Source organism: Bos indicus x Bos taurus, chromosome 6, assembly GCF_003369695.1.
Source record: "Bos indicus x Bos taurus breed Angus x Brahman F1 hybrid chromosome 6, Bos_hybrid_MaternalHap_v2.0, whole genome shotgun sequence".
Classification (NCBI taxonomy): domain Eukaryota; kingdom Metazoa; phylum Chordata; class Mammalia; order Artiodactyla; family Bovidae; genus Bos; species Bos indicus x Bos taurus.
Window position 1 is genome coordinate 26,155,300 of NC_040081.1, and position 20,924 is coordinate 26,176,223.

The following is a 20,924-nucleotide window of genomic DNA, read 5'->3' on the forward strand; positions in this document are numbered from 1 at the left end:
TTCGGCAGTTGGAGAAATGAGCAACCACTCGAATGAGATTTGCTCCCGGTGGAGTATGGATGTTGGGCAGAGCGTGGTGTCATAATAGGGAAGGCTAATCGGGCAGAGTCGACCCTGAGGTCCACCTCTGACGGGGATCTGATTGGACGAGGGCTTGGCTCCGTGTTGCCGCGGCCAGTCTGTGCCATGCTCAGCGTGTATCTTCTTGCACCATCTCGGGCTTTGTGTAGGATGCAGATGCGGCAGTATATGGTTCTGTAATGTGCACGTAAATATCGCTTCCTGCACGCTCTTCTCTTCGTCTTCATCGGGAAAGCGCTCCTTTTGCATAATGGACTGACCAGTGGGTGTGCGGGGCGGAGGTGTTTATTTCTCTGTCTGTATTATTGTCAGGATAATAACAAGTCACCATCAACATATGTTTCAGTGTGTTCGCACCTCACGACCTGCTTTTCTGAGGAGTGACACATAGAGCGGGCCGTTTTGGGGGAAACCTTGGAGAGATGCAGAGGAGAAGGCGTACGAGACATGTTTTGTGGGGATACCGGGAGAGCAAATGCTTGAATGAAAGGTTCATCCATGCTCCGCTGGCACCACAATATGCTGGGCACCTATTGTAATTAGGCTGGGATGCCTACTCTTTTGTTTTATTTGGATTCTCATCTTTGATTTCACAAACATGTTCAGCAACCAGACAAAGAGTTCACTAGGACAAGGGGAAACGTTGCTTCAAAGACCTTGTTCTTTTTCTTCTCCATCCCATCCCATTCCATCCTCTTCCTTATCGGGCACTCCCTTGGCCCCCACTATTCCCCCCATGGAAAGTAAAGATGGTGGCTGGTTGGGGTGGAGGGGGGGGGTGTTCTTCAAGTTGCTGTTTAGTGTGGATTCAGTGTGAGGTCAGCAATAATCCAGTGGTGGTGGTGGGATCAATGATAATCCACAGCAGTCTGAACATGGGGTGTATTTATATTGATTCCCCTTTAGTTTTGGCCATTTGTTTGAACATATACATTGATGAGAAGAGTTGTCAATACAGCTCTTTATATTGTTTTCTTCCCACCACGCATTTACTAGGCTATTTTATTTTTATTCTCTGTTTTCTCCAGGAGTGTCTTGCATTGCTCTTGCATGTTTTGCAAAAGGGAATGAGAGTGATTGGAGACCACTCTCTGTGTCAGCATGTCATCTGGCCTCAGGACTGATAATGGGGTGGCGACACATGAATAAATATCAGATCCAGTCATTCGCAAGCCACTTTTTGCCAGAGGTTGAACATGATTCCTGTTAGCAGTCACCCCCCTCCCTCCACATAGTCAAACACTGCTACAAATGTGGGAAGAAGAAATTATTTTCTTTCCTTGCTTCCTTTTTTTCAACCCTTGTTGGACATATTTAAAAGTCACATTCCTGGGTGAGGCGTTTTGATTTTATCTGAACTTGAAACTTTCATGACTTTGAGAGTCAGGGACTACCGAATTGGGACTGGATCTTCTTGGGGTGGTGAGTTCAAGCCTCTTGATTTTACTTGAACACTTCCAAAATCTGAACATTTCAGCTACCAGGCAACAAAAAGCACCCAGGGGCTTTCTCTGCGGTTTCATAGCAGGAGGTGGAAAAGAAATAAAGGGATCTGGGCCTGTTTCCCTGACAGTTTGGTGCAATTTTGTAGTGTGTACAGAGGCACATTTAGTGTTTTCTGTGGCTTAGGTTGTAGCAAAACCTCTGGAATTGTAGAGAGCTGCAAAGAATTGCAGAGTGCTTGCATGGAGAGTTCCAAAAGAAAGTCACATTGTGTCTGATTTTGAAGGTCTTCATCTCTTGGGAGGAGTTTTATGGGAAGCCTGAAAAGAGACACAGCGCTGTGGAACTAAAGCATCTGTCCCAGGCAGAACTGTTATGTAGATACCTCTGTTACAAGGACCCTTCTCTGACTCTGCTGTTTGTCTACACACCTTGTCCCTCCTCACTGCACCTAAAGCCTTCCACTCATATACCCCCTCATACTTTTGCTATCCTGCTGTCTGCTTCAAGGTTACCTCATAATTTGGGGAATTATTTGGGAATTATGGAATCTCTGAGTTTGCATTACCCCGGTCTCTAGAGTGATGAGGTAGCCATGATATTTGATGACAGTAATTTAGACTAAGATGTTAGTGACTGAAGAGTTGGGACTGGTGGCCTGATTCTGTAAAGTTTCACACCTCTGCTCTCTACAGTTGCCGTCCTAATCGTGACTGCTGGATTCAGCAGACTGGGGCGGCTCTTACACAGTTATGATGAAGACATTGATTACAGAGAACATGGTTTCCTAATTTTCCACACCAAAACTCTAGAAAAAAAAATTAAAACATTGTAGACATTTTGAGATAAAGTTCTGGTAAAATAAAAACTGAGAATTTGGTAGCCCTAGCACTAAGCGTTTAGTTCTCTTAGTAATGAGCAGTTTGACTTTTCACTACTCAGTTAACTGCCCTGGCCTCAGCTTCTTAACTGTTAAAATGAAGAGTTAGTGCTCACTCCGACAGCACATATAATAAAATTGGAACAGTACAGAGAAGGTTACAGAGAACGGCTCCTGCACAAGGATGACATGCAAATTCATGAGGCGCTCCATATATTTACAGCCACTATGGAGAACAGTATGGAGGTTACTTAACAAACTAAAATAGAACAACCGTATGACCCAGCAATCCCACTCCTGGGCATATACCTTGAGAAAACCATAATTTGAAAAGATATATTTGCTCCATGTCTCTTGCAGCATTATATCCAATAGTCAGGACATGGAAGCAACCTAAATGTCCATCAACAGAGGAATGGCTAAAGAAGATGTGGTACACATATGCAATGGAGTATTATTACTCAGCCATAAAAAGGAATGAAATTGTACCATTTGCAGAGATGTGGATCGACACAGAGACGGTCAGAGAGAGTGAATAATTCAGAAAGACAAAAACAGATATTGTATATTAATGCATATATGTGGAATCTAGAAAGATGGTATGCTGCTACTGCTGCTAAGTCGCTTCAGTTGTGTCCGACTCTGTGCGACCCCAGAGACGGCAGCCCACCAGGCTCCCCCGTCCCTGGGATTCTCCAGGCAAGAACACTGGAGTGGGTTGCCATTTCCTTCTCCAATGCATGAAAGTGAAAAGTGAAAGTGAAGTTTCTCAGTCGTGTCCGACTCTTAGTGACCCCATGGACTGCAGCCCACCAGGCTCCTCCGTCCATGGGATTTGCCAGGCAAGAGAACTGGAGTGGGGTGCCATTGCCTTCTCTGAGAAAGATGGTATAGATGAACTTATTTGCAAAGCAGAAATAGAGACACAGATATAGAGAGAGAACATACGGATACCAAGGAGGGATAGATTGGGAGATTGGGATTGACATCTGCACTGCTATGTATAAAATAATAACCAATAAGAACCTACTGTATTGCACAGAGCACTCTATTCATTGCTCTGTGGTGACCTGAATGGGAAGAAAATCCCCCCAAAAAGGGGATATATATATATATATATAGATATAGCTGATTGTAAAGTAACTATACTCCAATTTATAAAACAAAAAACGATGAGTTAGTCAAGTTGTAAGTTTCTTTCTAGTTCTGAAAAAAAGAATGGGTCTTTTGAGCTCTAATATGCTGGGGAAAAATATAATGAAAATAGCATATATTGGGACATATTAAATTATAGACTTTCTCTCACTGAGATTTGTCTGAAATCAACTTTTATTAATTTATTTATTTTCCCCTCAAGGATTCTTTCATTTGAAAAAATCTTTCCCTAATTTCTTCTTGGCTTATTCACTTATTGGTGTCATATGCATACTTTTGTGTCCCCACTGTGAATCTCAAATATAGTCTTGTGAGTCATTAAATATATTTTTTACTATTGGAGTTAGAGTTTCGTGTGTAAAATCTGGATCCTTTTATAGAATGCTTATAATGGCATTCTGAGTAACAAAGTCAACATCTTGCACAGATTCCTTTCTCATTAGTTATCACAAGGTGGTGGGGGAATCTTATTCACCCTATTTTATATTGGAAGAACTCAAGCCAGAAGGGAATTGGTGTTATGGAGGGTGTCGCCATACTAGGGCATTTCTTGGAAAACCTGGGACTGCTCTGGGGTAGGGGAGGGAAGAGAAAGCTTTTGGGTAATGAACCTCCACACCCCATCACCCAGCATGAATAGATATTTTGTTCTGGACCTTTTTAGGTTCTGACTCTAATACTTAAAAACTGTTACTAGGCAAGCAAATTGATATCAGTATTCTGGTTATCTATTGCTATCTAACACACAACCTCAAAACTTAGTGGCTTAAGATAGAACTTGATTATATCTGACAGTTCTGGGATTTGACCAGGCTCTGCTGGGCAGTTTGCACTTGGAACCGTCCATTTCAGTTGCAGTGAGATGGAGCTGGCTGGAGTTAACTGAAGGCTCGCTGGGGTGGGATACCCAAGATGGAACACCCCCCCATGACTGGGCTCTCATCATCTCAGTTGATGCAGCTGAGAGCTCAGCCAGTGTTGTTGGCTAGAGCACCTCAACGTGTTTTCTTCCTTTCTCTAAGACTGGAAGAAGCAGCGTCCAGCCAGTGGACTACTCCTTGAACTGGTCCAGTGTCACTTTCATCTGTTCCTCTGATTAAAGCATGCATGCAGCCTGCTCAGTTTCGAGCAGGTGAAGAGACAAATTCCTCTTTTGTCGGACGAGTGTCAAGGTTGTGTGGGTTGTGGCCATCTTTGGGAAATACAATCTTGAGCCTTGTTTAGTCGCTGAGCTGTGTCTGACTGTTTTGTGACCCCATGGACTGTAGTCTGTCAGGGTCCTCTGTCCATGGGATTTCCCAGGCAAGAATAGTGGAGTGGTTTGCCATTTCCTTCTCTAGGGAGTCTTCCTGGCCCAGGGATCGAGCTTGCATGTCCCTCATTAGCTGGCGAATTCTTTACCACTGAGCCATTTTTGTTTCTAAAGGAAAGGTAACATTACGCAATGGGCTTCACTGGTGGCTCAGATGGTAAAGAATCTGCCTGCGATGCAGGAGACCTGAGTTCGATCCCTGGGTTGGGAAGATCCCTGTTGGAGGGCATGGCAACCCACTCCAGTATTCTTGTCAGGAGAATCCCCATGGACAGAGGAGCCTGGCAGACTACAGTCCATGGGGTCGCAAAGAATCGGTCATGACTGAGTGACTAAGCACAACATTATCCAGTAGAGTTGTAGATTTGAGGATGCAATCGGATAAGATATTACCGAGCACACTGTCTCAATATTTAACAAATGGTAGATATGGCCTGTGTCATTGTCTCCAGATTTCATACTGTTTCCATCCTGGCTATAGAACTTCTAGAATACCTTAGCCTGGAAGTTTGTCATTACTACCAGGTAATGATGCTCCTCTTGATATCTACCAAGGAGATGAGGTGAATAGATTCAACAGATTTATTCATCACTTATTTGAAAAGAGCACTGTGGATCAGTGGAAGCCTTAAATGACTTAGGAGAGCCAAGTCATTTTTCTTCTCTTTGCTGTACAAAGATTAGAAAGCCATGGATCCTTGAGGCCAAATTTCTCCTTGATGTGCTTGCAAATATTACATTGTATCTTTAAGTGTAGGTTTACCCAGGTTTGATGGCAGAATGTCGCATCTAATTTGTTTCCACAGGGCTTCAATTCCCAGAGAAGAGAGATTTAGAGAACCTTGTGGGGGGCATCAAGTTGGAAGCCTTATCTTATGATTCACTGTAAATTGTAAGATGTTCTGGAATGATGATACATCAGCAGTTTATAAGTCATAATTTTTGTTTTAATTTGCTAGACATCTGTTAGCTTCGATGGCAACCATATGGGAGTCTAAATTGCCTTTTGAATTACAGGGAGATGGTAGGAAGAAAGCTAAATATGGTTATGAAAGTGTCAAATGGGAAAAGTGTAAGAAGGGTGTGCAGACTTCAGGGGGGGAAGTAATTGACTACTGACTTGCTTGGTCTGGCCTCTCACTCTTGGGTCAGTGAGAAGGCAGCAAAGCATTCTCGCTTGATGATATGCCTGGAAGGTTGAAATGAAGCCAAGGGGAAGAGTTGGAAAACCAACTAATGTCTCACCCAACATAAAATTGCCAAGGTGAGCTCATTTAGATAGATCACTCTGTCTTAATACATCCACAGTAGTAGTTAGTCTCTGGCCAAACGTGAAAGCAACCTGTATTTTAACAGAGCTTTATAATTATGGTGTCTTTCTTCTAAACATTTCAAAGCATCGTACAAGCACATTATGACATGTTTGTGACAGATGTAGAAATTGAAGAACAGAGACGTGGAGTGACTTTTGAGGTGGTGACCACATCAGGGTCCACTTTTAAAGTGTTAAGTCTCTAGCAATAACTATAGCCCTAGCTTCTTACTTTAAACTTATTTTAGAAGATGGTTGTTACTCTAAAATAAAACATCAAGTAAATCATTTACATCTGTTCATAATTGAAAAGTGATAAGGTTTTTGCATATGCCTCAATTAACACCACCCACAAGCACAGAAAAGTTAGGATGAAAATGTTGTTAAAGAGTATGATAGAATAATAAACTATTGTATAGTCTGTTGATAATTCATAAATGAAAAATGGAATATTAAAGACAGTGTTCCTGAGTCACATGCTTCTTTCCATATGTAATGCTGATGACTATCTTAAAATGGTACCTTCAGACTTCCAAATCATCATCCTTCATTAGACTATAAAGGCTTCAATTGCAGGGACTCTCAGTTATTTTCATAAGTTCAGTGTCTAGCATATTGTCTGAAACACAGTAGGTGTTTAATAAATGTTTGTTGAGTGAATGAATTACGAAATCATTGGAGAGTACATAGACTTCCTCTCCTCTCACTTACTATTCAGGGAGGCATTTTCCCTGTAACATCTGGCCAACCCTCCTTAGGATGGATTTCTTTGGGACCACTTTAATCATTTGAGAGTTTCATCTTTCCTGCAAACTAGATGGAATCATTCCCCCTGGAGTGTCCATTTTCCTAATTTACTGTTGTTAAATTTTTATTTTGAAACAGTCTCACACCTGCAGAGAAATTGCAAGTGGTACTATCTGTTTTTATCCTGAATCATTTGAGAAAAAGTTGCCGGCAAATGGCTATCAAACACACCAATACTTCAGTGTATATTTCCTGAAACTAGGATGTTCTCCAAGATAATCACAGTGCAGTCATCAAAGCCAGGAATTTACCACTGATACATTACCACCATCTAAATCTTAAACCTCATTCAAGTTTCTCAGTTATTTCAATCTTGTCTTCTAAAGCAGAAGAATTCAGTTCAGAAGACACATTGTATATAGTTGGGTCTTTTAGTCTTTTTCAATCTTTCACTGGTCAGATTTTTGACACTTTCGAAGATTTTAAATTAGCTATTTTGTACAATGTCCCTTAATTGGGGTTGGCCTGCCATTTTCTCATTGTTAGATTCAGGCTGTCCATCTCTGGCAGGATAATTACTGAGTTCCTCTCATTGCATCCATCAAGGGGCACTGATTTCTGTTTCTGTTTGTTCCATTACTGATGATGGTCACTTGACTGAAGTGTTGCCTGCTCTTTCTCCATCATAAAGTGACTTTTTTCCCTTTTGGTGGCAAGTTATTGTGAAATTATGTAAATAGCCCATTCCTCATCAAAATTTCAATTAATTAATTAACATCAGTGAGAACTTTTGGTCTCTTTGTCTCCAGTATGTTTTAATTAAACTGTTACTCTCATTACTTACTTTAATGTTCCCATTGGTCCCAGGCTTGGCGGTCAGTGGCAGTGTCTTTATGCCCTTTAACTCCCATCATTCTTTGAACGCATCTTTGCTTTCTTTCAGAAAAAGATCTTCCAAGCTCATTTTGTAATTTACTAGTGTCATGTTTTGTATCAGTTATTTCTCCAAGGAGCCCTAGTTCCTTTGCCTAGAGAATGATATGTAGAAACCAATATCTGGTGGCTAAGTATGCTCATTGCTTGGAGGCTATCACCACCTCTGGGCCCTTTTAATGGACAGGACTGTGGAATATGTGTGTATACACATATGCACACGTAACACAGGTTTACATCTGTGTTTCTATATCCAGCTATATATTTTCAAAACCATGAGTTCACGCTGGTATCTCAAATCCCTGTCTGACACCACAGGGCTTACTTTAGTTTTTTTCTTTTCCATATTTGTAACTACCTCTTTGACAGTGAGAATCCTGGCTCCCATCGTTCTTAACAATTTACTCATTTGATTAAATCTCCCCTTCTGTAGCCAGTCTTCCACTGCTGCCCATGACCCTTACCTGGTTACTCTCCTTACCTGTTGGTGCTCCAACCTGCATCCCACTGTGAACACCTTTCTCTGAGACCTGGCTCTGGTCTTTCACATCTCTCTCCATACCCGTTCCTGCACAAAGGCCTATCTATCTTCCTTTGTCCCTTCTCATGGCTTTAAGACTGAATTTTTCAGGAAGGAGAAGGGGAAGGGCCTGGGTTACTCTTGTGTGATATAAGACTTATCTGCCTCTGCATAGACCTTCATTATTTACAAATTTCGAAACCCTCTGCTTTCCATCTTTAGAGGCTCTTAGGTTTTTCATGTGTTCTTCGTATACTATTTCCAGATTGCTCTTTGCTCTGATTATTGTTCTCTGCCTGTGGTCCTATTAATGCAGCAACCAGAATGGAACACATATTTTTCAGACGCTGTTCCTACCATTCAGAGAATGGTGGATTGTTATTCTCGAAGTCCCCCTTAAGTTCTAGGTTAGGAGGTAGAGCCTGGATTCATCTTTGAGTAAGCTACTTTTACACATTATTGCCTCAGTTGCTCATCTAAAGTAAGTAGTGTGTCAGTTGCTCAGTCGTGTCTTGACTTTTGTGACCCCATGGACTGTAGCCCACCAGGCTCCTCTGTCCATGGGATTCTCCAGGCAAGAATACTGGAGTGGGTTGCCATTTCCTTCTCCAGAGTATCTTCCTGACCCAGGGATCAAACCCTGGCCTTCCACATTGCTCATCTAAAATACAGCAAAAATAATTCCAATAGCTTACAGAGTTGTTATCCAGTATTAAATGAGATCATACACATCAAAGTGTTAGCTGCTTAGTCGTGTCCGACTCTTTGCGACCCCATAGCCTGTAGCCCGCCAGGCTCCTCTGTCCATGGGATTCTCTAGGCAAGAATACTGCAGTGGGTTGCCATTTCCTTCTCCATACACGTGAAAGTGCTTTCTAAAAGGTCATTCTCTCGGTACAAACAGTAGTTATTAACGCAGGCTAAACTGCACATGCTTTTCCAGGCAGCCAGAGAACATTGTTGGCTCAAGTTGAATTTCTAGTGGAATGAAACCTTCATCTCTTTTTCAAGTGAACTTCTTTTAAACCCATCTCCCTAGGCTAAGTGCTAATCAAAAGCCCTAACCCTCCAGTTAATTATTTGCATTTAGATTTAGTACTATATATTTATCCTATTTAAATGTCTTATTCTGGCCCAGTGGTTTTCACTTCCTTCTAGCAGCTGTAGGCTTCCTTAAGGTGTATGGGGCCTGAGTGGGAGGGTTTCTGCCCTTTGTTGCTCCTGGAGCAGCTCAGATAGTAGGTTTGGTATTTTGAGATACCATGAAGAGTTTTGCTTGAAAAAGGGGTCTACTGCTTAAACACACAATTGAAAACCAGCATTCTAGCCTTCAGATAAATTTCAATCTTGAAGGTCAAGGCATGTTTAGAAAAAGTTATTCCTCATACAGGTTTTTCTCTTACGGATTTTCATGCATTGGAAGTCCCTCTCCCTGATTAGGGGTTTCTCTGATGTCTCAGATGGTAAAGAATCTGCCTGCAATGTAAGAAATCCAGGTTTGATCCCTGGGTCAGGAAGATCACCTAGGGAAAGGAATGGCTACCCACTCCAGTATTCTTGCTTAGAGAATCCCTTGGACAGAGGAACCTGGTGGGCTACAATTCTTGGGGTCTCACAGTGGAACACGACTGAGTGACTCACATTTCACTTTTCACTTTCTATAGGGTTGGTTGATATTTCACCCCTTTATGGACACAGCACCATAATCAGTGAATTGTTAGGAAATTTCAGTCTTCCCACCTGGGCATCTGATTCTGTAGGTCCAGGATGGGGCCCTGGTATTAGTGGGGATTTTTAAAAATCCCTGCAGGTGATTTTGATGTCCAGCTGAAGTGGAGAAGCTCTAGCTTGTTTTTCTTGGCAAGACGTGTCATCTCTTGCTATTACTCTCTGAAGGGTTGCTGGGGGAGCTGGGAGTAGGTGGTATAGGGCTCTGACCAGAGGGTGACTGACTTCACCAGCACACACAGCTAGTGTTCTTCGCTTATGAGAAAAAAAATTATGTGGCCTATTTTATCCCTCACGGAATTTTTTTATTAATCCAAAAATGCCAGTTTATTTTTAAACCTGAAAACCCTAAAAACAAAAGGAGAACATCTCCGCTAGAGAGAACCTCTTGTGCTGCAATTACTATGCTAAAAATTAGCATCGTATAGGGGTAGAAGCTAGTTATTCGTTGGACAGGAACAGCGAAGAAGCAGACGTTTTCTTCTTTCGCCTTCGTGGTCCCGCAGACTTCAGTGCAGTGGACTGGGTCTAACCACAGACGCAGGACAGCAGACGCTGCTCTTCTCCACAAACCTGCCTCCCTGTCCAAGGTGCTCTTCCTTGGCAGTTTTGTTGACTTCCCTCTGCCGACATGCCAAGCAGGGACATTTCTTCTCTCGTATCTAAGTGTGCAGCACTGTCATGAAGAGCTGACAGTAAAGCAAACAGGAGATATCTTCCAGTTTTCCTTAGAAAGAAAAGTTGCAATGTGCATAACACGTTTTTTCATTTTTTTCTGACTTACTCCTTTTTATCTACTCCCTTTTGAAACAAAAAAATAAGAATTAGGTGTTCAATTATGGCTGGGCACCTAAAGTGGAAATCTTTTGAGAGAAATAAAATTAAAAAAAAAAACTTTTATTTTATGTTGGGGTATAGCCAGTTAACAATGTTGTGAAAGTTTCGGGTGAGCAGAGAAGGGACTGAGCCGTAATATACATGTATCCATTCTCTCCCAAACTCCCCTCCCATCCAGGCTGCCATAAACATTGAGCAGAGTTCCATATGCTGTACAGTAGGTCCTTGTTGGTTATCCATTTTAAACATAGCTGGGTGTACATGCCCATCCCCGACTCCCTAACTATCCCTTCCTCTCATTCTCCCCCTGCCCCCAGCCCCAGCAACCATAAGTTCGTTCCCTAAGTCCGTAAGTCTCTGAAAGAAATAAAATTTTGAATTAAAATCTGAATGATTTCTCTGAGATGTTCAACTGGAGCATAGTTATCAGCACTCATAAACACACCCAGAGTGGTATACACATTCTGTGGTTAGCACTATGGTATTATCTGTCTGTACATAAAGAATCATTAATTATGAAATATAAGGTATAATATTTAAGTAATGTAATCACCAACCTCAGTAACAAAATAGCGTTAGGAAGTGGTTGGCCAAACATTTTGGCTCTTCTCATTGAAAAGGCATAGTAATGTTCTATAGCTCTTCCAACTACTATTTACTATTTGGATAAGTATTGCAAGACATAGGGCTCTTTCTACTTGTTGAATTTGTTTTTTTTCTAAATTATACTTGGCACTTCATCTTGAATTTCTAAAAATCTGGAGGGAACAGCTGGTGCTCTAATAAATATTCAGGCCAGCTATTTTAATGCTTTGTATTTAATTAAGTCGTCCTAATAAAAGAGGAATACTTGACTTAAGCATTTCTCAAAGTATAATGTTTTGCTTCCAACAAAAATTTCCCCCAACTGTTAATATTTCCCTGAAGCAGCCTTAAAACTTAATTCTGCCAAGTGAGTAGTTCTAATCACTTCTGAAGCATTTAATGCCAAAACTCAGTTTTCCTGTTTTAAGGTACAGTCCTATCAATATAGCCCAGCCCCTTCACTTGTGAAGATTCCACAGTCATTGACCTTTTAGAAGAATTCTTTTAGGGTCCAGTATTAGAGAGTGATAAAATGTTTACCCTGAGTTGGGCATTCTGGTGGTCTGGTGGTAGGCAGCAGTCTGGTGGTAAGGAGTTTGGATTCTGAATGTGTCTGAATTTTTACCCAGTTTTATTCCCAGACTTGTGATCTTAGGCTACTTACTCACCTTACAGTTATGTCTCCTCATCTGCAAAATGGCATCTTTAGTAGTAATATTAAGACCCAGCATCTATCTCATAGTTGTGAGGATTTAGAGGAGTTAGTATATATAAACTGCTTGGAATGATCGATAGGTATTAGCAATTATTACTCTTATTTTCCTCTATGCCTATAATTTCATTTTGGTGGGAGTTTCTTGACTTCTTTCAGAACTGTTACAGTAATCTTACACTGTAACATATATTTTTTTGTTCTCTGTAATGTTCTGCCTACAGAAGTACATTCCCAAAATAACTAAAGGGAAAAAGGATCTAACAAATGTTCACAGTGTTCTTTTCATTGTAATGAATGGCATGTAAGTCTTATCATGGATACCAGACCATGAATTCCTGTTGATTGTTTGTTATTAATGTTCCCATCTTTCTTTACCCAATTGGATTCACTCTTCATTTTCTCAGCAAAACCAGACTGTCTCATGTTGGTGTTTTGTACTGGGAAGTTGAGTTTCTGTTGTTGGATCTTGGTGTTAGGCCTAGCACCTGGGAGAAATAGAAACATTTTACTAAAATCTGTTAAATCTGGATGTTTTGAAAATACCTAGATGGCTGTAAACATATGTATTTAGCTTTTGTAGTATCATAAGTCCTGTATATTTTAGTCATTGTTTTACTCTGTATTTCCAACACATTCTTTCAGGTTGTGAAGGTGAACACTGAGTTGGCGATACAGGTAATTCAGAATTTCCCCTGGATGTCTTTCCTGCTGATGAAGAAGTAGGATTTTGGTCAGAACTCCCAGTGTTCTTGCCTGGAGAATCCCATGGACGGAGGAGCCTGGTGGGCTGCAGTCCATGGGGTCGCAAAGAGTCAGACACGACTAAGCGACTTCACTTTCACTTTTCACTTTCATGCACTGGAGAAGGAAATGGCAACCCACTCCAGTGTTCTTGCCTGGAGAATCCCAGGGACGGGGGAGCCTGGTGGGCTGCCATCTATGGGGTCGCACAGAGTTGGACACGACTGAAGCGACTTAGCAGCAGCAGCAGTGTCACCTGATGCAAAAGACCTAAGCTTCTTTTTCCAAGCATAATTCTCTAACTGGGCTTAACTCTAGGAGAAAAGGCCAGGGGATGCTAATTCAGTAGGTGCAAGGAGCGTAGGCCCTCATTCCCATGCTGAAATTTTTCAGAAAGCCCCAGCCATTGAAGGAAGAGAGAAGGGATGAAGGGAAGGTTAGGTAGAATTTTCATTATATTATTCATTAGTAAAAAAGATGATCTGTGTGGCACGATCGGATATTATAAGAGCACTTAAATTTTTTTTTAAATTGGTGGGTAATTGCTTTACAATGTTGTGTTGGTATCTGCTGTACAACTATGACTCAGCTATATGTATACATGTATCCCCTCCCTCTTGAGCCTCCTTCCACCCCATCCCCATCCCATCCCTCTAGGTCATCACAGAGCATTAAGCTGAGCTCCCTGCCTTCTACAGAAGCTTCCCACTAGCTAACTGTTTTACACGTGATAGTGTAGATATGTCAGAGGTACTCTCTCAATTCATCCCACCCTCTCCTTCTGCCGCTGTGTCCACAAGTCCATTCATAAGAGCATATTTAAAGTCATTTTAGGTTACCCATATTTAAAGTCATTTTAGGTTACCCATAGCACCCCCAAAGTGCTGCTTTAGATTCGCTCACTGACCTCACCATCCGTTGATGATTTGCGACTTGCCAGGGAAGGCACTGGAGTTTCGTCTTGGTCCCCCTGCCCTCTGCTGGCTGAGTGTCTGAAGGATGGCTGATGAGCCAAAGTAGCAGATCCCAAACGAATGGCCTGCATGGTTTCAGACTGACGTTTGTGCTACCCCTAGCGTTTCTCAAATTTTAAGTCACATGGGGATCTTGATTAAAATGCATTTTTTGGTTCGGTGGGCTTGAGAAGGGCCTAAGATCTGGTTCATTAACATGCTCCCAGGTGAGGCTGATGCTGTTGGTTCACTGATCTCATTTTCAGTTGCAAGGATCTAGACCATTTCAAACTATTTTTCCTTTAAATTGACTCCATTTTTAAACCTTAAATACATTTATTTAAAAAGGAAACTTGAAAAATATCAATATTCAGATGCATACAATGACAACTATATGGCTTGTTAATGTCTAGGTAGCTCTCGGTGCCTGCTGGCAGGCCTGAGTTACAACTTACTTTCCTTTGTGACAGTGGAGGTTAACAAGTATACCAAGTGCTCAACATCCTGGCATCAAATGGAGACTTTCTCCTTGACTAGACCAGAGGATTAGGAGAGAGTTGAAAAGGAAATGACTTTCTTCTTCTAGGTTGTTTAATGCTGTATTCTAAAACTGTCTCCTCTGTCACCAGAGGTCACCAGGGAATCTCACTTTGGGGAACACTGCTTTTAAGTAATTTGCAGGAAGACATGCATTTATAAGCTGAGACCTATTAGTAAGATTCACGACTCTCTAGAGGGAAAATGACTGGGGGGATGTGTTCAAATTTCTGCCTACTCTAGGTTCTATTTACTATTGGGGAAAAAGAGGGGTACTCCCAATTTCTGAAGAGTTGCTAACCCCAGCCCCAGTGAATAATTACATCTTAGGTATAAAAGGGAAAATGCTTTGGGAAATTGGATTTTAGACAAACAGAAAGTCAACCTGAAATAGTTGGAAACCTATCTCAGTGGGCTTCTTCCTCTACTCCTCTGTCTCCTCTTCCTTCAATTTACTATTGATTATGTTCAATTTAGAATGAATTCATTTATTTGCTGCATTTTTTAGAATTTGTTTTTGTTGTTCAGTCATTAAGTTGTGTCCAACTGTTTGTGACCCCATGGACTACAGCATGCTAGGAGGCTTCCCTGTCCTTCACCATCTCTTGGAATTTGGTTAAACTCATGTCCATTGAGTTGATGATGTCATCCAACCATCTCATCCTCTGTCCTCAGTCTTCCCCAGAATCAGGGTCTTTTCCAATTAGTCGTTTTTTCACATCAGGTGGCCAAAGTATTGGAGCTTCAGCTTCAGCTCAGTTAGAACAGGGTACTTTACTTACTCCTTTCTATTGTAAAAACAATACATCAACATTAATATGCTTTTTTAAGAAAAAGAAATTGTACTGCATTCCCAATAATAACTTTCAGTTTAATTTTATTAAAAGTAGAGAGTCTTAGTCAAATCCTCTGAGAGCAGTGAACAAACACCCCAAAATAAACAAAAAGCCCATTTTAGAGTTTGAGTGGCAGGCATCTACGAGAACTTGAATTTAGCAAACCATAGTTACTTAACTTTGTGAAGTAAAAATGTGCTTTTCCATCACTAGCTTTTAAGCATTTCTTCTGACTTTACCAGTATTTCCCCCCTCAGGACAACATTTAGAATAAGTATTTCAACATACAGAACAAATACCCTGTGAATAAACATCAATTTCACACAACAACACTGACAACAAAAAATCAATAAATCTGCTTTAGGCCTTTGAAAGCCCCTGTACTTTTAAAGGAAGGAGTTAGAGCATTCAGTAACTGAAAAACAAAACCTTTCAAACATGAGCTCTTAGCTTTAGATGTTTTTCAGCATGACCTTTACTTGGGCAGAAAAATGTAGTTAGGAACTACATTGTTCCCATTGAATGTTTTGTTGAAGGTATCTGCTTATTCAAGGATGGACAGCAACTGCCCACATGACAACTCGTGTGAGTAAAGCTGCTTGGTATTTTTTTTTTTTTTTCTAATCTCATAACTGCAATCCTGGGGAAATAGTGTTGTTGTTTTTTTTCTTTTTAGTACTTTTTAGCTTTGTCTGTTAGTTTTTTAAAGAATAATTTGAGTGAAGAGGTGACTCGATAAGATCATTATATGTGGCATTTTAATTTTTTTCCTGTCTGTAATATTTAATAGTCCCTAGTATTCTTACTGTATTCTCTGAGAATTTTACAGTTGCTTTCCAGTGAGGGCCTGAAACAACTGGATAAAAGTTAGAAAATAATGTCTTATTCATCCTTTTATAGAAATAAAAGGATTAGTTTCACTAAAAAGAGGACTGAAATATCTTTTATATTTTTGAAATACATATATTCCATTTAAAATTGATATATACCCTTGGAATTTTTGCATAGTAAATGTTGATTTATGTCTTTGGCTTTTTTTTTTAATAAGTAGATATATGCTTTCTTTGGATAAAGAAAGAGACACTACTTAAATGACTATATGACCTCCAAATAATTTAATTGGCAAGAATACTGGAGTGGGTTGCCATGTACTTTTCCAGGGGATCTTCCTGACTCAGGGATTGAACCCAGGTCTCCTGCATTGCAGGCAGATTCTTTACTGTTTGAGCTACGTGGGAAGCCCTAATTTGTGATGAAAGATTAAAATTTCCTTATTATAATTTCCTATAAAGATGCAAGGGCTTCCCTGGTGGCTCAGATGGTAGAGAACCTGCCTGCTAATGCAGGAGATGTGAGTTTGATTCCTGGGCTTGGGAATAACCCCTGGAGAAGGGAATGGCTATCCACTCCAGTATTCTTGCCTGGAAAATTCCACGGACAGAGGAGTCTGGCGGGCTACATACAGTCCAGTGTGGGGATAGAAAAGAGTTGGACAAGACTGAGCGACTACCACTAACAGTATAAAGATGCAAACTAAATGAAACTTTTTTTTAAGTTAAAAATAAAACTCAAGAGATCATCAGTCTTAGTACCTAATACTTAAGCAGGAAAAAACACTGTTCTTGCTGTTTTGGTTCTTGGATGAAGACTAGAAAATAAACTCTTTTGAAGTATGAAATTACTACAGCCTAGCTGGAGGCACCAACAAATCATTAATTATTGCTAGGAACCTTTCAGAATGCATTTTTTTCATTTCAAGCATCGTTTCTATTGAATCCCCCTCCTCCCCCTGCCCCCTTTTCTGTGAATTTAATTCCAGAACTGAGAAGATAGGACTTTTTGTTTTGGGGGTAAAATCTCCCAAATCTCTTTCTCATACTTTAAAAAGGGTAGCCTGCTGATAAAAACATGGAAGGTTGGAATTATTTTGAAGAGGAATGGCTGTTCAAATATTTGAGTATTCTTTGTCGAGTCTTTTCAGTGCTCAGGTATGGGCACTCAGGTATAATTCTTGATTATATAATCTCAAGACTTACATATTGAAATGGACCTGAAAAATTGGTTCCACCTCTAGATATTGGCCCCCTTCCCCACCTTTTTTCCCCTCTTAATAGAATCCTTTCTTTTTTCCCATCAACCTTTGCTTCAAAGCTCCCAATTTACAAAGCAGGGACAGCTGGTGTTCTGGGCGCAGAGCGTCTCCGTGGGCTCCGCGGTTCCGGCCTCGCTGTGTGGGGAGAGCGCGAGGAGGGGACGGCGGCGGGCGTCCTGGCGGATTTGATGTGTTGAGGACGATGGAGAAGGTATCTGTGTACCATTTATTCCTTGAATGAGGATGAAGTTGGCCTTTGACCTGGAGGCTGGGTGCTGGCTGAACTGCCCAAGTTCACTGAGTCCCGGTGCTCTGACCGCCTTTGGTTCTACTAAACAGTTTAGGGCGGTCACTTTGATTAACATCAACCTGGCTTATGTTAAGTATTCAGGTTATTTATTATGCATTATTCTTGTGCTTTGGAATGAGCAGACTCAAAAACTCCTTCTTCGTATGGATTCCATATGTGGCTTTTAAGTCAGCAGAGACAAAAAAGCTTCCAATTAAATTGCACATAAAGTTGCACATTGAATAGATTAAGCTTGATGGCATAGGTATTATCTGAAATTCTTTGTCATCTCTAATATTGTTCATACTTCATTTAAACAAGCTATTAGGTGTTGGGTGATTCTGTGGTGATGAACTAAACCTATGAATTCACATGTGTCCTATTTGGGTTTTTTATTACTGAATGAATATGCCCATGGGATTTGTTATTTGTTTTGCACTGATGTGCTCCAGATAAAATTACAAGATGATTTTTTAAAAAATGATACATTTACTCTTTATTTCTTCCTCACCCCAGCTTCCCACTCCCCCTACCCTCTGCCCCGCAAACAATGCGGAGAACATTGAGATGTTTAAAATAGGGGTTAAGGGTTCAGACATTGGCCTTGGCACGGCCAAGCTTTGTGACTGTGAACAGCTGTGTCATCATGCTGGTCTGTTTCTTATGGGCAAAAAGTGGCTAACAGTAATGCCTATCCCTAGGATAATTATAAAGATTCAGTGAGACGCACAGGCACAGCCTGAGGGCGCACGTGCTCTGTGACCGCTGACCTTGGAATCAGGTGTGAACGGGTGACTGCTTGGGACAGGTGTAGGCTTTTGATTCATTATCACCTGGGAAAGGTGTTGTCAGAGTCCAGGAGCCTCAACTTGCTCTGCTAGGGAAGCGCTGTCTGTATGACAGGACTTTTCTGGCAGAACTTTGTTTCCTTTGGTGTTTCACCTACTGGAAGAGATTGTATCTCCAGGCTTCCTTTGGCAACTTCCTTTCCTTCCTCTCAGATCTGTCTGAGAGTTTAGGTTTCGAGCCAAGTAGCTGCTCCGTTCCTTGCCTGCTGGACCCTGAATTCCTCTCCCCTCACGTTTAGCTGCAGCTGTTCATCTTATCCATTGTTGGCATGACCCGATCACCCCTCCATTTCTTTAATCACAAATACCAGCATTTCTCATGGCTTGCCTTAGAGGGTCATTTTGAGGCCACGGACCTACCTGTTTTTTTGTTTTTGTTTTTTTTTTTAATGGTAGTATATGTAGAACATTACAGTTCCAATAAAATAATAATTCTAATAATAGAAATATGTCTGGAAAAATGCCTAAAATATAGCAGGTATCCAGTAATTGTTAACTGAAATAAGTTAATTTAATCTATAGTAATTTTCTTTCTCAATAACCATTTTTCACTTGATGTGTAACTAATTTACAATGTTGTGTTGGTGTCAGGTATACAGAAAAATGATTCAGTTATACATGTACATATGCTTTTTCAGGCTTTTTCCATTCTAGGTTATTGTAAGATATTGAATATAATTCCCTGTGCTCTACAGTAGGTCCTTGTTTATCTATTTGATCCACAGTAGTCTATAACCGTTAATCCCCAAATCCTACTTTGTCCTTCCCCGTCCCCTCATCCCCTTTGGTAGCCATAAGTTTGTTTTCAATCTGTGAATCTATTTCTGTTTTGTAAATAAGTTCTGTTTTGTAAATAAGTTCTTTTCTTTAAGATTCCACATTATATGTGGATATCATATATATTTTTCTTTCTCTGTCTGACTTACTGCACTTAGTATGATAATCTCTATGTCCATACATGTTGCTGCAAATGGCATTATTTAATTCTCTTTGGTGGCTGACTGTCCATTGTATATAAATAACCACATCTTCTTTATCCACTCATCTCTTGATAGACACTTAGGTTCCATGTCTTGGCTGTTGTAAATAGTGCTGCAGTGAACATTTAGGGTACATGTGTCTTTTTGAATTATGTTTTTTTTTCTGGATATATGCCCAGGAGTAAGATTATAGGATCATATGATAGTTCTATTTTTAGTTTTTTAAGGAACCTCCATACTGTTCTCCATAATGGCTGCACCAGTTTACATTCCTGCCGGAAGTTAGAGGAGGGTTCTGTTTTTTTTTTGGTATACTCTCCAGCATTTATTGTTCGTTGACTTCTTAATGTTGGCCATTTTGACTGGTGTGAGGTGATATCTCATTGTAGTTTTGATTTGCATTTCTCTAATAATTAGCAATAATGAGCATCTTTTCATGTACCTGTTGGCCAAATGTATTACTTTCTTAGCTTCAGAAAAAGATTAGCATCCACCTGGGCCCCTCTAAAAAATTTGTTATGCACAAGTAGGTATGTGTATGAAGTTTGATTTATTAATATATACCTTATTTTGATTATAATTACAGATTTTCTAATTTAATTTTTATTTAGATAGTTACAAGTTTTTGTTACAAATGGTGTTTTATGAGCTGTTGAACTTTAAGGAATCTGGCATTTTAAATTGTTTTCCACTGTATAGGAAGTAAAAAATATGTCTGAAAAATCACTGACATTATAGTAAAAGCAAGCAGTTTCCCTCCCTGAAGTTAGTGCCTTTCAGAGTGTGAGCATCTGTCAAGCGGACTTTTGTCTTGTCTTTCGTTTCCCAAGTTATCATAAGTGATTTCTCTTCCTTCAGCTATATAGGTGAAGATTTCTGGAACTAAAATTTTGCCCAGATTGAGACTAGCTTCTGTCCTATTCACTATTAATATATAGTTGTTGTTGTTCAGTCGCTGTGTTCGACTTTTTGTGACCCCATGGATTGCAGGCACCTCTGCCATGGGATTTCCCAGGCAGGAATACTGGAGTGGGTTACCATTTCTTTCTCCAAGGGATCTTCCCAACCCAGGAGTCAAACCTGCGTCTCCTGCATTGGCAGATGGATTCTTTACCTCTGAGGCACCAGGGAAGCCACATATACACATATACACTTTATTTTTTTAATTTATTGTGCATTTCTAACTATGGATAAGTTTCCAAAAGTAGGGGAGGTGAAACAGGAAGGGAGTGGAGATGCAGAGGTGGTTTTGGCTACTGTATTGAGGGAGGGATATACTTGAGAGATCTCAGACTGTGCTGTTCAACAATTAAATTATGGGGTGTTTCACAGCACCTTACCAATGAAGGGCATAATGCAGCTGCTTTTCAACCCATGGCATGAAGAGTACAGGGGCCTCC

General features: G+C 40.5%; 1 protein-coding gene and 1 non-coding gene across 2 annotated transcripts in view; both read left to right on the top strand.

Annotated features, from left to right (window-relative positions):
- Nucleotides 1-20,924, top strand: part of TSPAN5 (tetraspanin 5) — a 184,284-nt gene that overhangs the window by 789 nt on the left and 162,571 nt on the right. The window lies entirely within an intron of this gene.
- On the top strand, nucleotides 2,513-2,623 carry LOC113894857. Its single transcript, XR_003511695.1, has one exon. It is a non-coding gene; the product is annotated as a U6 spliceosomal RNA (small nuclear RNA).